Raw genomic sequence first — 16,155 nt, 5'->3', positions numbered from 1 at the left:
AGTTGGTAAACTATCCCTAAATCAAATCCCCCCATTTTTTTTATACATATCTTATTTATTATCATTTCGGGTAAACTTGTAACTAGAACACCCATAAGATTTGAGGCCCATAATTTGTTTCTTGTGGATTTGACCCCAACTCTAGTTGGGTTATTGGACAACTACAGCCTCACCCCTTAATAATGGAAGTGAGTTGAGCATTATCAAAATGGCACCATTCTCGGGGAGTGATTTCACTTGTGCGGTGTGATTCTTACTTGGGAATACCCAGGGTGGTATAATTTACTTTATTTGTTATTTTAATATCTTGTTTTAGGTGATCGAAGTGTTAACGGAACAATGAGTAATAGCGCAAGAGACATGGCCCCTTTTGATGCCCCTCTAGATGATGAGGGCCCACTAAATGAAGCAGGGCAAACAAGTGCAATTTGTATCCCACCAATTAATGGCAATAGAGTCTTCCATGTGACTAGCGTCATACTTTACATGTTGCAAATGAAAGGATTGTACGGAGGTCAAGCCTTTGAGGACCTAAATGTCCATTTGAAGAATTTTGTGGAAGTGTGTGCACCATTCAATATAGCATACATCACTCAAGAATCCAATTGGCTTTTCCTTTTCCCATTCCCACTAAAGGGCGAGGTGGTTTCATGGCTCCGCTCACTTCCTCTGGGCTCAATTACATTTTAGGATGAGCTTACTAAGGTGTTTATTGATAAACATTTACCTCCATAAAAATACTTTAAAAGTGGGAAAAGATTGTGTATTTTCATCAAATGAATGGAGAATAGTTGTTTGAAGCTTGGGAGAGGTTTAACGGTAAGCTTGCTCAATGCCCAAATCATGAGTCCTGGAAAAAATATTTCTCGAGATCTTCTACAGTGCCCTTGATCCATTAAACAAAATTGTGGTAGATAATGTGGAGGGTTGTTCCCTAGTGAAGTTGTACCACCACACGTCCTTTCCATTGATAGGAGAAGTGTCAAAGCAAAATTGGGGTTGGCATACTCAAGAAACTGAAGCTTCTAAGATTCCTTCTACTACTTCTATGGTCGATAATGAACAAAGAAAGCTAAATGATGAAAAGGAGGAGAACATGGAAAAAATGATGACTTAACTTGAACTCTTGACAAACCATGTTATGGGTGCACCAGCGAAAGTGGTCAACACCGTAGCATTAAAATATTATGAAGATGATGAAGAGGCAAAGAAGTTGGATGAGGAAATCCACTATTTGGCTAACTACTCAAGGGGTTCCCGACCCGCCTATGAAATATAAAGTGGGAAGCAGGGTTGGATGGATCATGACTGGGATAGAGATTGGAAAGATAGGGACCGAGATTATGACTGTTATGTCCCTCCTCATGATTGTACCAAAGCCAAAGAGTCAAATATCGTCGACCCTAGAAAATTCAAGACCGAGGATGTATTGACAAGGATCTTTAATAGAGTGGAAGGAACAGACAAAATGGTTCATGAGTTGAAAAGTGATTTTTCTTAACTTTTTCAAATTGTGATGTATCACTACACCTCTATTAAGAAATTGGAGACCCACGTTGGGAAAATCTCCACACAACTAAACGCTAGGCCTAAAAGTGGACTCCCTAGTGACACGATTGCTAATCCATAGAATGATTCCCAAGTTCTAGCAATTGTCACAAGGAGTGGAAAGACCCTTAATGAACCCTCTCAAGGAGACTTGATTGAGAAAATGCCCAAAGTGAAGGGAAAGGAGGCGTTACCTCAAAGTCAAGAAGGAGATGATGAAAACAAAACCGATGAAAGTGATGAAGAAATGGTTGAGAATAAAAAGCCAAAACTGAAGCAAGGCTCCAAATACAAGTTCTTCCACCCTTCCCTCAACGATTGCATAAAAAAAAGAGGAAGGTGAAAAATTGAGGAAGTTCATGGCAAAGCTTAGCAATCTATCGATAAACATCCAGTTGCTCAAGGTGATCTAAGAGATCGCGGTAAATGCAAAGCTAATGAAAAAGTTGATGTCCAAGAATAAACTTGTTGAAGGTGAAACCATTGAAGTGACTCATGGGTGCAGTGCTATCATGGATAGGACGGTTGCAGAAAAGAAATATGACCCCGGAGCATTCACTATCCCTTGCACAATAGGGACGCATGAGTTTGCAAAATCTTTATGAGACCTTGGTGAAAGCATCAATTTAATGCCTTATGTTATCTACAAGAACCTCAGATTAAATGCCACTACACCAACCTCTATGTGACTTCTCATAGAGGACCGATCCATCAAAAGGCTGGTGGGAATTTTTTTTGATGACCTTGTTAAAGTGGACAAGTTCATACTTTCGGTGGATTTCGTGGTGTTGGATTGTGAAATGGACCAAAAGGTACCTATCGTCCTTGGTCATCCATTCTTAGCCACCGGGAGAGCCATTGTTGATCTAGAATTGGGGAAGATAAAATTTAGGGTGGAAGAGGATGAAGTCTCTTTCAAAATTTGTAAGTCAAAAAACAAAACCGCGGAGCTCCAAGTAGTATTCGCGGTAGATGTTGAAAATGAAAAGGTTAATAAAGAGAGGTTTAAAGACTGTTGCGACTCAGATGCCCACGTAAGTGGACATGTTCATACAAGTAATATAGTGATTTAGATAATCAGATATCGCTCCCATGAGGACTAAACAACTAGAGATTTAACCAACTTTTAGGTTTATACAATGAGTATTAAGTGTTGTAAAGTATCGAAATGATTTTAAAATTGAGAATAAAAATATAAATTAATAAATAAGAAATAAAAGTTTATGACTAAAGAAAAGCAAGAAACTGTTGTAAACAATAATGATAAGAATTACAGGGTTAAGGCTTTTCGAACAATCATACAAATCTTTATTCTTATAATAGTCTAATTGGTTATCGGGCTGTTGGTTTGCAAGGTTTAGGCTACGATCTAGGTCTCCCGACCTTAAATCTTCTATCTATTGAATATTGCAGCTACAACTCCCGCAGATATACAATGATTCTTCTAGATTCATAATGTAATCTTCTTTCAATTGAACATCAAGGCTTCTAGGTATATCCTTATCCTAGATGCTAATTCACACCCCTTATTTTATAAAAGGGTAAGAACATTGCCCCTTATTCACACAGAAATATAGATTTATTCTAATGGTGGCCACTCATTAGAATAGTAAGCTCAAGAAATTAAGAACATCCTAGATAATAATCCAAAAAGAAACTACTATAAAGAATATCACTGAGTAATCATGTTCTTGGCCTCAACCCTAGAACAAGGGTGTTTAGCCACTCATGTTTGAATTAAACATCAAAAACAAGTAATTAATCATACCCAAAAGTAATCTTAAAGTAAATAAATTCAAAAAAAATAATAAGAATCCTAAAAGAAAGAATTCTATGCTTTTCCACCACTGCTATGCTTGCCAAAAATCCTTGGAATTTTGCTCATGTGTTCCTTTTATACTTGAAAAAATTTCACCAGATCTGAAGACTTAATGTGATGCATCACTAATAGCGTCGATCCAGCCAACGTATCGTGTCAAAATCATGTTGATACACTGGAATTTGTCTTTATAAATCGGACTAAGTCAAGTTCTTCAACACACGATGCGACGCGTTGATATTGGGTCGTGTCACTAGAATTATTACCTCAAAATCTAACTAAGTCTCCAAACTAACGCATCGAGGGGACGTATTGACTTTATGTCAATGCACTGGAAGTTGCTCATGAAATTTTTGCTAAGGCACCATATTTACCAGTAGACGTGACGCGTCGAGTTAGCGTCGTGTCACTGGAATTTTATTCCATTTCTTCTCTTTCTTCTCATAAATCCTCAGCTCCTTTCTTTTATCCTTACTCTCATGCATCTACAAATGTTTTTGACTTTGATCAACATGGTCTCTCTTATCTTCATGATATGTATTCAATTTTCTTCTGAATCAATGGGAAATTTACCCTATATATCTAATCACATTGGTTAGCCACCAAACACAATTTAACTAACAATCTAATATAATTAGCACAATTTTTATTCTCAAAAAAAGTCCAAATATGGGTGAATAGTGGTGTTTGGAAATATAAATATGCCTAAGATCACCACCCCACACTTAAAACCTTGTTCGTCCTTGGACAACTATATGCAACATAATAATCAAACCTTCTAATCACAACCTAAGAGTCATGCTAGTGTTGGGCACATGAACACTTTATCTCACACTTCATTATCCCAATAGTGACATTAAATTCGATGGAAAACTTAATAAAAGCTAGCAATCAAGCAACACAATAAGTAATCCATACTTTTATCCACATGCATCCTCATAACAAGAATGTTTTCCCCATATCACTCACAATTTTTCAATCTTAATCATGAGGGGAATATTAAAATTCAATAACTCGCTCTCAACAAAGAATTCATACATAATAGCTGATGAACCATAAGCTTTCCATTAGTGTAATACTTTACTAATAGTTGAATGTTAAAATGTACGATCAATTAGGTCTTTTATGGTTGTAATGCAGGCTAAGGGACGGGTAGGTACTATTTTGGAATGGTGACTAATCTCCCTAAGCACTTTAATATCATTTTATCAACCCAACTTTTCATATCATTATCTTTACACATCCATTGTTTCACCCCAATCTTTTTAAGCACATTACCACACTATGGTAGAACATTTCTCTTTTTATATCATAATTCATCTCAGCTTTTATTCACACCCCAAATTCTTGTTACGCACCCCTATAGTAGTCATCCTCATCCTAAGCCATATGCCTTGGTTAAGGTGCATATTGTCCTAAACAGACCAGGGCCAAAACAGTTTCATTGTAATAAAACCCAGCAACAATAACTAAAACTTTCATTACACATTTTTTTACTTTCTAACTCCTAACCATCACAATTAAACGCACAATGAACATTTCTCTAGAGCTTCACTTTCACTTTTTTCCTTCCTAATATTTCACATTCCTTCTTATTCCATTATCTGTATTAAAGCGCTTAGAAACTATGGATCGAATTAAGGTCTATCAAAGAAAGGATTTGGGGACGGATGAGGCTACCAAAGAAATTAGGCTATAGGCTCAACGGGGCTAACAAAGGTTATGAATAAGGGTAGGTAGATAAAATATTTACAATTCGGTTAACAAAAAAATGCGTAAATCACTTCCTAAAACCAACACCTTTTATTTCGCTTGGTAAAAACATTGGGCAAGTTCTAGTCATTCCTATACATGTAGAATATAAACAAATACTCACTCACTCAATGCATGCTAAGAATCAAGTTGGATCCTTACGGTTTTTGATATTGCTCTTTATCAAATTCAACATCAAGCCAATCAAATAGAACTACACTTTTTGGGGTTTAACATCTAAAAACATCTCATTTATAGTCACAAAATAAAACATCTTGACAAAACATATAGCATTTCTCAAAGGTTTCAATCGGGGTCCTATCATTTTCTCAGCTTCTAAAGACGCACTCCCCTTAAGACGGTCATCATCTATCTATTATAGGGGAAGGCAACTAACTAAGATGATTGAAAAATGAGAATTTCCAAAAAGGGCACACATAATTACTGTAATCTGAAAATTACCATGAAGGGTGAAAATAAAACAAACACTTTAGACTAAATTTGCCAAAGAGGGCAATAATCTTGCCGAAAGAGCAATAATGTCAACTCACAATCCCAACAAAATATAAAAATAGAAATAGAAATTGTTCAATCCAAAAACCAACATAGTTCAGAAATTTAAGATGAAGGAGATAAAGATCAAGATCAAAGACCAACCACCCTACACTTAAACGTAGCACTGTCCTAGTGCTAGAAATAATCATAAGGAAAGGTGGCGTCATACTCCCTGCTCAGTCAAATGTCACTAAGGCCAACACCTTATCATCAGCACCATCATCACCTCCAAAGGCATCGCCTAAATCACCATCATATGACTACTACTTATACACGGACTCATCGTCAGAATAACCTAGGTGTCTCTCCTCATCTGTAGGGATTTCACTATCAAATGGATCATCAAAATCCGAGCTAATTCACAGCACAGTTCAAGCATGAGGTTCTAGTGGGTAGTCTAACTCAACCGCATGAATCCGCTATTGGGTGGCTAGACGCCCCCTAGTTTTCAGCTGTAATATAGTTATCCCATACATATAGGTTGTGATCTCATCATTTCGAGCTTGACACTCAGGAATAGTCAAATTTATGCCATGAGGAACAGGTCCCTTAGTACGTGAAAAATCTAATGGCCTATCACCAATAGGTGGTTTATAATCTACCTCCTCCTCGGGAACACCCTACTGCCTCAGAAATCTAGTCAGCAATCCACCAAAGCCATATGTGTGACCCCCTAAAAATATGTCCTTTCTCATTACCAAGAAAATAATAGCACCAACATTCAAATTCATATTTTCACGCATCAGAGCATAGATGATACAAAACCCTATCATAAGTCACCTTTGTCAAATACGTACCATAAACAAGACAGACAGTGATGATTCTTCCCTATAAACGATCCTCCCAATTCAAATGAGCAAATGAAAGTGACACATAAGTATCACCTTCTTTATGGCAAATCTACCTAGCCGTCGAAAGAGTGTCACAAAAAAGATGATAGATGTGCTGATATGGTGGATCAATAATCATTATCTTCAATGGATTTGCATCCATAAAGGGTGGACCTAGCAACTCTTAATAGTATTAGCAGTAAAAGTGATCACATAACCACGTACTTCAACCTTAGAGTCTTTTGGGTTCCAATTCGCATAGAATTCCTTTACTAGAATTAAGTTACATTCATTTGGTTGCTTAAAGAGAACATTCATATGTTGTTCATTTATCCTTCGCACCATAGATGGATATATTTCATCAAGCTTTCCCTATTAATGAATTGATTGGCTTAATATTTTGACTCTTTATGCTGTGAATACCATTTCCTCCCTGCTGCAACCACAGCCTTAGTCCTGAACCTTTTTTTACCCCTAGGAAGATGTGGGGCTGAGGGAACCCGATTATCTTGATGACTCTAATTATGCCTGGGCTAAGGCATACCACTTGCATTATTCCCCTTGGTTCATTGTTGATGGGTACTCGACATTGTACCTACCAATCATAACAGCCCACAAACATATAAAGCAAGAACCTTTGGAACTAGCAACCACTAAGTGTGAAATTTACCCCACACTTAATTGCTAGCATAGGTTCATAAAAGAGGGACTCAAGGTACCTAGAATTCCCTTGTTAGACACAATTGCCATCATCAATTTTTCAGCATCAAATAAAAGTTTCATTTCTAGGATATGACAGTTTAAACAAATCTCATCACACTAACCTAGTGGCTGCTAACTTGTATAGAAAAAATAGGCTTTTATTAGCATATTACCTCACTTTAACTCTTTCACCTATGTTCATTTACATGTTAAACCCGATCTCACTTCAATAGCACCCAATTAAGAAATTAATAGCTATCACTAAGGTGGTGTAATATTGGAATCCAGCCCACACTTAGTTGAAATTATGTGGTAAATCAAGAATATCCTAACTCATTGAAATTCAACACATGGTGCAGCAAAACATTCAATTATCTATCAATTCAGATCTCAGACCCTTAGTGTAACCAATTGAATTAAATCAAGAATCCCATTTCATGATACATTAACTACCCGCGTGAGAAAGAACAAACCACAAACAACAATATGTCACCATCACACCCTGATGTTCTTTAACAAGATTGTAAATTAACATTCAATGAAAGTTCAAATAATTTAAACACAAAACATTAGACATTTAACTTCAATTCAAGCTAATTTCATATCACAAATTTTTAATGAAACAATCTTATGAAATCATGTAAAGAACTTGGATTCATAAGACTAAAAATATCTAACTTGCCTTGGTCTTAGTTGAAAAAATGAAGATGAAATTAAATCTTGTTGTTATTGCCAAGAAAGGACAAGACTTCAAAATGGAGTAACTTTAGGGTTTTAGAAAATTGGGGCGGTGTGGCTAGGGTTTAGGGAGTGCGGGGGAAATTAATGAGGTAAGGTATTTAAAGAGGGGGTAAATTAGTTTAAATTTTGTACCGATGAATGCAGACGACGTGATGCATCAGCAATCATGTTGTAGAACCGATGTAACGCATCGAGTCCATGTCTTCACACTGAAAGTTATCTCAAATAACTTTTATAAATATTACCTGGATGAATACCGATGCAACATGATGGGAAATGCATTGTAGGACCAACTCGATGAGTTAACATCACGTCAGTTTACTAGAAATAGCCTTAAAAAATTTATAAGCGTCAAAATGATACACATCAATGCGACGCATCAAGATAGCGTTGATCCACTAGAAATTGCATCCAAAAAATTTTCTAAGGCTAAATTTCCCATATTTTAATGCATCTTTCTTACCCCTTACCTTTTTCTCACTATCTATCACCTATTTTCTTACTCAAATATCAATATTCACCCTCTTCTCATCTTCTCTATCTCCACCACGTTTCTTGTTTCTATATATCAACCAAAAATAACAAAATCATGTAAGAAAGAATGGTTTGCCTCCCACCAAGTGCCTTATTTTAGGTTGTGCCATGACTCATCATTTTATATTTTTATTTTTATCCTTAACAACTAAAAATTAAACTACCTATTACATTACATTTGTGGGATACCTCCCACATAATGCCTTATTTTACGTCATGGCACAACGTAACTCAGTCTCACTCCTCACAAAAGTGATGGACACATTATGCTTGTCTCCATGATCAGCCCAGTAATGCTTCACATGTTGTCAATTCAATAGAAACTTCTCAGTGTTTTTTTTGTTCCACAATTCAACCGCTCCATGAGGTGTCATTTGTACTACTTCGAATAGTCTAAACCACTTAGACCGCAATTTTCCCAGAAACAACTTAATCTTGAATTAAATAGCAAAATAAGTTGTCTGGGTTCAAATACTCAATCTTGAATCTGTCTATTGTGCCATCTCTTGGTTTTCTTCTTGTAAAGCTTTGCATTCTCATAAGCATTGAGGTGAAGTTCATCTAGTTCATTGAGCTGCAATAATCTCTTTTCTCCTGAGGTTTTCATCTCAAGATTCAACTTTTTAACAGCCCAATAAGCTTGATGGTCAAGCTCAATAGGTAAATGACATGTTTTCCCATAGACCAAATGATATAGGGAAGTATAAATAAGCGTCCTATACTCTGTTTGGTATGCTCATAATGCATCATCTAACTTCTTAGCCCAATCTTTTTGTTACCTATTGACCATCTTCTGTAGTATTTTGTTTAAACTCCTGGTTGGAGACCTCAACTTGTCCACTCATTTATGGATGATACGTAGATTATTGAACCAAGTGTTAATAAAGTGCATACCTCTGTCACTGATTATAGCTCTTGGAGTGACGAATATAGAAAATATGTTCCTTTTCACAAACTTCAGCACTACTCTTGCATCATTAGTTGGATAAGCTGCAGCTTCCACCCATTTGGAGACATAATCAACCACCACAAGGATGTATAAATTGCCATTGGAAGGTGGGAATGGTCCCATGAAATCAATCTCCCAAACACTAAATACTTCGACTTCTAGAATATTGTTGATTGGCATCTCATGACGTCTCAATATGGTACCTAACCTTTGACATTGATCACAATTCTTCATGAAAGCTATTGCATGCCTGAATATTGTAGGCCAGATAAAACTAGATTGAAACACTTTTCTTCTAGTTCTTTCACCCCCATAATGGCCACCATAAGGGGTTGAATGACACTTTTGTAGTACTTGTGCAAATTCAGCTTTTGAAACACTTCTTCATATAATACCATCCGGCCTATGCTTGAAAATATAAGGCCCATCCCACATAAAAGCATGAGAATCATAAAGCAGTTTCTTCCTCTATTAAATTGTACTTTCAGGAGGATAAAAGCTACTTGCCAACAAATTTACAATGTTTGCATACAAATGAACTTCACACTCCTTTATAGACAATAATTTTTCACCTGGAAACTCTTTCTAAATGAAGAGAGAGTCATCAACAACATGATCATAAGTTTCTAACCTTAACAAATAGTCTTCTACTTGATTTTCTACTCCCTTAAGATCATAAACCTCTAAGTCAAACTCTTGCAATAGAAAAATCCACCGGATTAATCTAGGATTACATCCTTTTTGTTGAAGAGATATTTGATATCCATATGGTCATTGTGAACAATAACCTTTGTGCCCACTAAATACGCTCTGAATTTATCAAATGCATACACCACCACTAACATCTCTTTTTCAATGACAATATAATTAATTTGGGCATCGTTTAAGACTTTACTAACATAGTAAATAGAGATAAATACCTTATCTTTTATTTTCCCCGAAACAACTCTGACAGCCACATCACTAGCATCGCACATCAATTCAAATGGCAACCCATAATCTGGAGAGATCAAAATAGGAGCATCAATTAGCTTCTTTTTCGGCTTCTCAAATGCTTCTTACCAATCTGCCCCAAAATTGAACTTAGCCTCTTTTTCTAAAAGCTTGCACATCGAGCTTGCAATCTTTGAGAAATCCTAAATAAATATCGTATAGAAACCTGCATTCCCCAAGAAGCTTTGTACTCCTTTCACTATGACTGGATGTTGCAATTTTTCAATCAATTAAATTTTTGAACGATCTATCTCAAGTCCTCTAGCCAAGGATAATTCCTTCCTTTACCAAAAAGTGACACTTCTGCCAGTTCAGCACCAAATTTGTCTCTTTATATCGAGCTAGGACTCGATCTAAATTCTATAAGCATTTATCAAAAAAATCACCTTACACAGAAAAATTATCCATAAATACCTCTACAAATTCTTTCACCATGTTATAGAAGATTGCCATCATACATCTCTGAAATGTCACAGGATTATTGCAGAGGCCAAAAGGCATACGTCTGAAGGCATAGGTACCATACGGACAAGTAAAAGTTATCTTCTCTTGATCCTCAAAAGCAATGGTAATTTGATTATAGCCTGAGTAACCATCAAGAAAATAGTAATACTCCTGCCCTGCCAACCTATCTAGCATCTGATCAATGAAAGAAATAGGATAGTGCTCCTTCCTTGTGGTTTTATTTAGCGTCCGATAGTCGATACAAATTCTTCATCTAGTCACCATACTAGTGGGGATTAGCTAATTTACTTCATTAGTAACAAAGGTCATCCCACCTTTCTTTGCGACACAATGTATTGGGCTCACCTACTTGCTGTCTAAAATTGGATAAATAATCCCATTATCGAGCTACTTAATAACCTCTTTTCACACCACATCTTTTATCACTAGATTCAACCTGCACTGTTGCTACACTCATGGCTTGAACCTTTTCTCCATTTTATTTTATGCATGCAAAAAGCTGGATTTATTACTGTAATGTCAGGTATTTGCCACCAAATCGCCTTCTTCCTCCTTTTCAACATTATTATTGCTTCTTGTACTTGTATATCAGATAATCCTACAAACAAAATAACAAGCAAGGTATCATTATTACCAAGGTAAACATATTTCAAGTGAGGAGAAAGAACCTTAAGCTCCAATTTTGGAGCTTCATCAATTGAAGCTTTGGGGGATGGACCAATTGGCATATTCAAAGGCTCAAAGGGAAATTTTCTTATTTCAATGAGCGTCGAATTCATGACTTAGACTAATGCTAATGCTTACACATCTCTATAAAGATCGCAACCTACCAAAGCTCTCTCTAAAGGATCATCTGACAATAGCAGCCTCTGATCAGACTCGAGATAAATAATAGATATAGCCGACAACTTATATATAGCTACCAATTTTAGCACTTTGTACACATCAAAAACCTCTACGTTATCGTGTGCTCTTATTTTTATTTTCCCTGCCGTTACATCAATTAATGATTGTACTATTTCTAAGAAAGGTCATCCCAAAATAAATCGAATAACAGGATCAGCTTTAAAGTCAAAAATTACAAAATCCACCAGAAAGATTAAGGATCCCACTTGCACCAAGATATCTTTGATAATACCATCAGGCCTAGCAAGGGACCTATCTGCCAACTGCAAAACAATAGTAGTGGATTTAAGACTCCCAAGACCCATCTTCCGGTACCATGATATGGGCATAAGATTGATGCTAGCCCCCAAATCACACAATCCACGAGCACTAATGGTCTGTCCAATGGTAATCTGCAAAGTGAAACTACTTGGATCGTTTAGATTTATGGGTAATTTATTTTGAATCTTAGATGTGTACTCCTTAGTAAGTGAAACTATAGTATATTCGATCAACCAACTTTTATTTGCAATTATATCCTTCAAATATTTTGCATATTTTGGCACACTCTGTAGAATGTCAAAAAGAGGCAGATTTATATGAACTTGCTTTAGAAGATCTAAGAACTTCTTATAACTCGCCTCCTCTTAATGCTTCTTTTTTCTTTGAGAAAAGGATAAGGGAAGAGTCTTCTTGTCCATAAGAATTTCATCACTTGCCATTTTTTTCTTAACTTCTTTCTCTCCATTATCTTTAGAACCATCATCAGTGACTGTGGGACTCACAGGCTCCTGAAATGTCTTCTTGGTTTGTATCCCACTCCTTGTTGTAACTGCATTCACCTACTTAGGATTTACCTCTGTATCGCTAGGTAATGCTCCTTCAGGTCTTGTATTTTGTGCTCTTACGATCTGACCCAGTTGCAACTCTAGATTTCTTGTAAGAAATTTTTGACTCTTCAACTCTGCTGCAAACTGTGTCTGTTAAGTCTTTATTTTTGCTGCAAACTATACTTATTGAGCTATAAACTGCTTCATTAACTCCTTCATATTGTTGGCTTAAGAAGTTACCTAATCATTCTGAGTCGGCTGTTGATTTTGTTGCACTGATCCCTTGAAATGGTTTGCATTTTGCACCTGATTTCCACCCCGTGAGAAATTAGGATGGTTTCTCCAATTGGGATTATACGTGTTATCAAAATTCTGTTGTCCTTGACAATTTGCATTTCCCACATTGTTGACAAAATCTAGATTACTCTTATAAGCATCTGCTATATGCTCACCACTTCCATAAACCTCACACCAAGAATTCTCTGTTTGGACTACATTAGCTATGGTTGTTGTCTGTGTAACTCCCAACTTTATGTTATTAAGTTAAGTAATCATATGATTTTGCATGGCCTCAATCTGTGCTTGTAATGACACGAACAGGACCTCCAATACCCCTGCAACCTTCCTAGGAGTACTCCTTGAATCAGCATGCCAGAAAGGGTTCCCTTGTGATATATGATTCAGCAGTGTGTGCAATTCTTCATACTTCTTCTTAAGATCTTGTACACCTGTTGTTGAATCCAAGAGAATCTTCATGCATGGCTCCAATCCCTCAATAGAAGTATGAACAAGAACATCATTAGACTAATGATGGTGAGGGCAATTTCTTAGCATACCCTTAAATATATCCCAAGCTTTGTAAATATTCTCTCCTTCTTTATGTATGAAACTCAAGATCTCACTCCTCAAGCGTGCAGTCTTCCCAGATAGAAAGAATCAAATAAGAAACTTCTAAGCTAGATCTTCCCATGAAGTGATGAAGAGTGGTGGTTCAGCATGTAACCACCATTTTGCTTCCCCCATTAGAGAGAAAGGAAAGAGTGTCAATCTGACGTAATTAGAACTCATCCCTTTAGGAATGTAATTATTGCTTATTTCTAGGAAGGTCTGTATGTGCTTCTACGGATCTTCGTGTGAAAGGCCATGGAATTTCTCCGCTGAATTCAACAATTGCACCATATTTTGCTTCAATTAAAATTGACCACATGGTTCAGGATTGCGAATACTGCTCGTCACATGGTTCATGAGTGGGATTGCCACTTCACGAATGGGACTAACAGTTGGTTGAGCAGGAATAACTAGAATAATCGGAGATGGGATATTTTTGGCATTTGGATTGACTGGTTCATTTCTTTGTTCAACCATTTTTTACCTTTTTTTAAAGCTCTGTTCTAGTTCTGCAAAAGGCTATACCAATTCTTTATCTCTCGCCAGTCCTTTATTCAGCTAAACCTGTAAAAATTCAGCCGCTAAGATCAAGTTGTCAACACTTAAAATTAATAACGAAAACCAAAAATTTAGCAATTTACTAATTATATTAGTCCCCGACAACGGCGCCAAAAACTTGTTGCAACTCAGACGCCCATGCAAGTGCACGTGATTGTATAAGTAATATAGTGATTTAGAAAATTAGATATCATTCCCACGAGGACTAAACAACTAAAAGTTTAACCAACTTTTAGTTATAGACAATGAGTATTAAGTGTTGTTAAGTATCAAGATGATTTTAAAATTTAGAATAAAAATATAAATTAGTAAATAAGAAAGAGAAAATGGTCTATTAACCCCCCCCCCCCAATCTTTAGTCGAAATCCCAACTACACACTTATACTTTGTGGGGGTCCTATGACCCCCTGAACTATTTTAAAGTGGAACTATTACCCCCCTGAACGCTGACATAGCAAGAGAGTGTGTTTCAGTCTCTTTAAAGAGAGTGAGAACGAATTTTTTTTATTAAAAAATTATTTTTAACATTTCTTTATTTTCTTTTTTCATTTTTAATTATTCTTTTTCTTTATTTATTTTTTTTTTTCTTCTTCTTCTTCTTTCTTACAAACAATGGCATCCAAGAACTCATCAATAACATCCAAAATTAATTTATCATGTTTCTTATCTCCAAGCACAAAATCGATTGGTTTCAACTTTAAATTCGTCAAAAATTTCAAAATGGGTATTGTTCATTGTTTTCAACTTCAAGATGGTCGAAAATTTTAAAATTGATATTGTACATTATTTACAACTTTAAATTCATCGTAAATTTTAAAATGGGTATTGTCCATTGTTTCCGACTTGAAGGTTGTTGAAAATTTCAAAATTCTCTATTGTTTTTCGACTTTAAGATTATTAAAAATTTTAAATTAGGTATTGTTCATTATTTCCGTCTTCATTGTAGTCGAAAATTTTGAAATTGGTATTCTTCATTGTTACTGAATTTAAGATCGTCAAAAATTTAAAAATTGATATTGTTCATTATTTTTCACTTCAAGGTTGTTAGAAATTTTAAATTTGATGTTGTTTATTATTTTCGACTTCAAAATCATCAAAAATTTCAAAATTGATATTGTCCTTTATTTTCGACTTCAAGTTCGTTGTAAAATTAAAAACGGGTATTGTCCATTATTTCCGACTTTAAGGTCGTCGAAAATTTTAAAATTCTCTATTGTTTCCGACTTTAAGGTTGTCAAAAATTTTAAATTTTGTATTGTCCATTGTTTCTAGTTTCAAGGTTGTTGAAAATTTTGAAATTGGTATTATTCGTTATTTCCAAATTTAAGATAGTTGGAAGTCGTCGAAAATTTTAAAATTCTCTATTATTTCCGACTTTAAGATCATCAAAAATTTTAAATTAGGTATTGTTCATTTTTTCCGGCTTCAAGGTCATTGAAAATTTTGAAATTGGTATTGTTTGTTGTTTCTGAATTTAGGATCGTCGAAATTTAATAATTGATATGGTGATTTTTTTTTACTTCAAGGTTGTCAAAAATTTCCAAATTCAATGTTGTATATAATTTTCAACTTCAAGATCGTTGAAAATTTCAAATTCATTATTGTTCATTATTTTCCACTTCAATGTCATCGTAAAATTATTTGCATAGAATTAGGAATAATAAAGTTTGAAAAGGAAAAGAGATGAAAAGTAATGGTGAAAAAAAATAATGAAAAATGATAAAAGTGATAAAAATGGAAAAGAAAGTAAATAAAAATTAATTTTAAACAAAAAAAACATGTGTCAAAATACTATTGGCGCGTGCATCATACCTTATCCAAAATGACTGGTTGTCTGGTTTGGGGGGTAATAATTCCACTTTAAAATAGTTCAGGGGGGTCATAGGACCCCTGCAAAGTATAAGTGTGTAGTTGAGATTTGAGGTAAAGGTTGGGGGTCTTTTGACCATTTTATCAATAAGAAATAAAAGTTTTATGACTAAAGCAAAGAAAACAAATGTTGTAAAGAATAATGATAAGAATTCCATGGTTGAGGCTTTTCGAACAATCATACAAATCTTTATTCTTATAGTAGTCTAATTGGTTATCGGGTTGTTGGTTTGCAAG

At 35.4% G+C, this 16,155-nt stretch overlaps 2 non-coding genes across 2 annotated transcripts; one reads left to right on the top strand and one right to left on the bottom strand.

Annotated features, from left to right (window-relative positions):
• Window positions 1–738: 738 nt before the first annotated feature.
• Window positions 739–850, bottom strand: LOC124889145. The gene has a single exon (XR_007047758.1). It is a non-coding gene; the product is annotated as a small nucleolar RNA R71 (small nucleolar RNA).
• A 12,558-nt stretch (window positions 851–13,408) lies between these two features.
• On the top strand, window positions 13,409–13,515 carry LOC124889208. Its single transcript, XR_007047817.1, has one exon. It is a non-coding gene; the product is annotated as a small nucleolar RNA R71 (small nucleolar RNA).
• Window positions 13,516–16,155: the final 2,640 nt, after the last annotated feature.

This window comes from Capsicum annuum, chromosome 11, assembly GCF_002878395.1.
Source record: "Capsicum annuum cultivar UCD-10X-F1 chromosome 11, UCD10Xv1.1, whole genome shotgun sequence".
In the NCBI taxonomy this organism is placed as follows: Eukaryota; Viridiplantae; Streptophyta; class Magnoliopsida; order Solanales; family Solanaceae; genus Capsicum; species Capsicum annuum.
The sequence above is the reverse complement of the archived record's forward strand: the minus strand, read 5'-3'. Positions and strand labels throughout refer to the sequence as shown.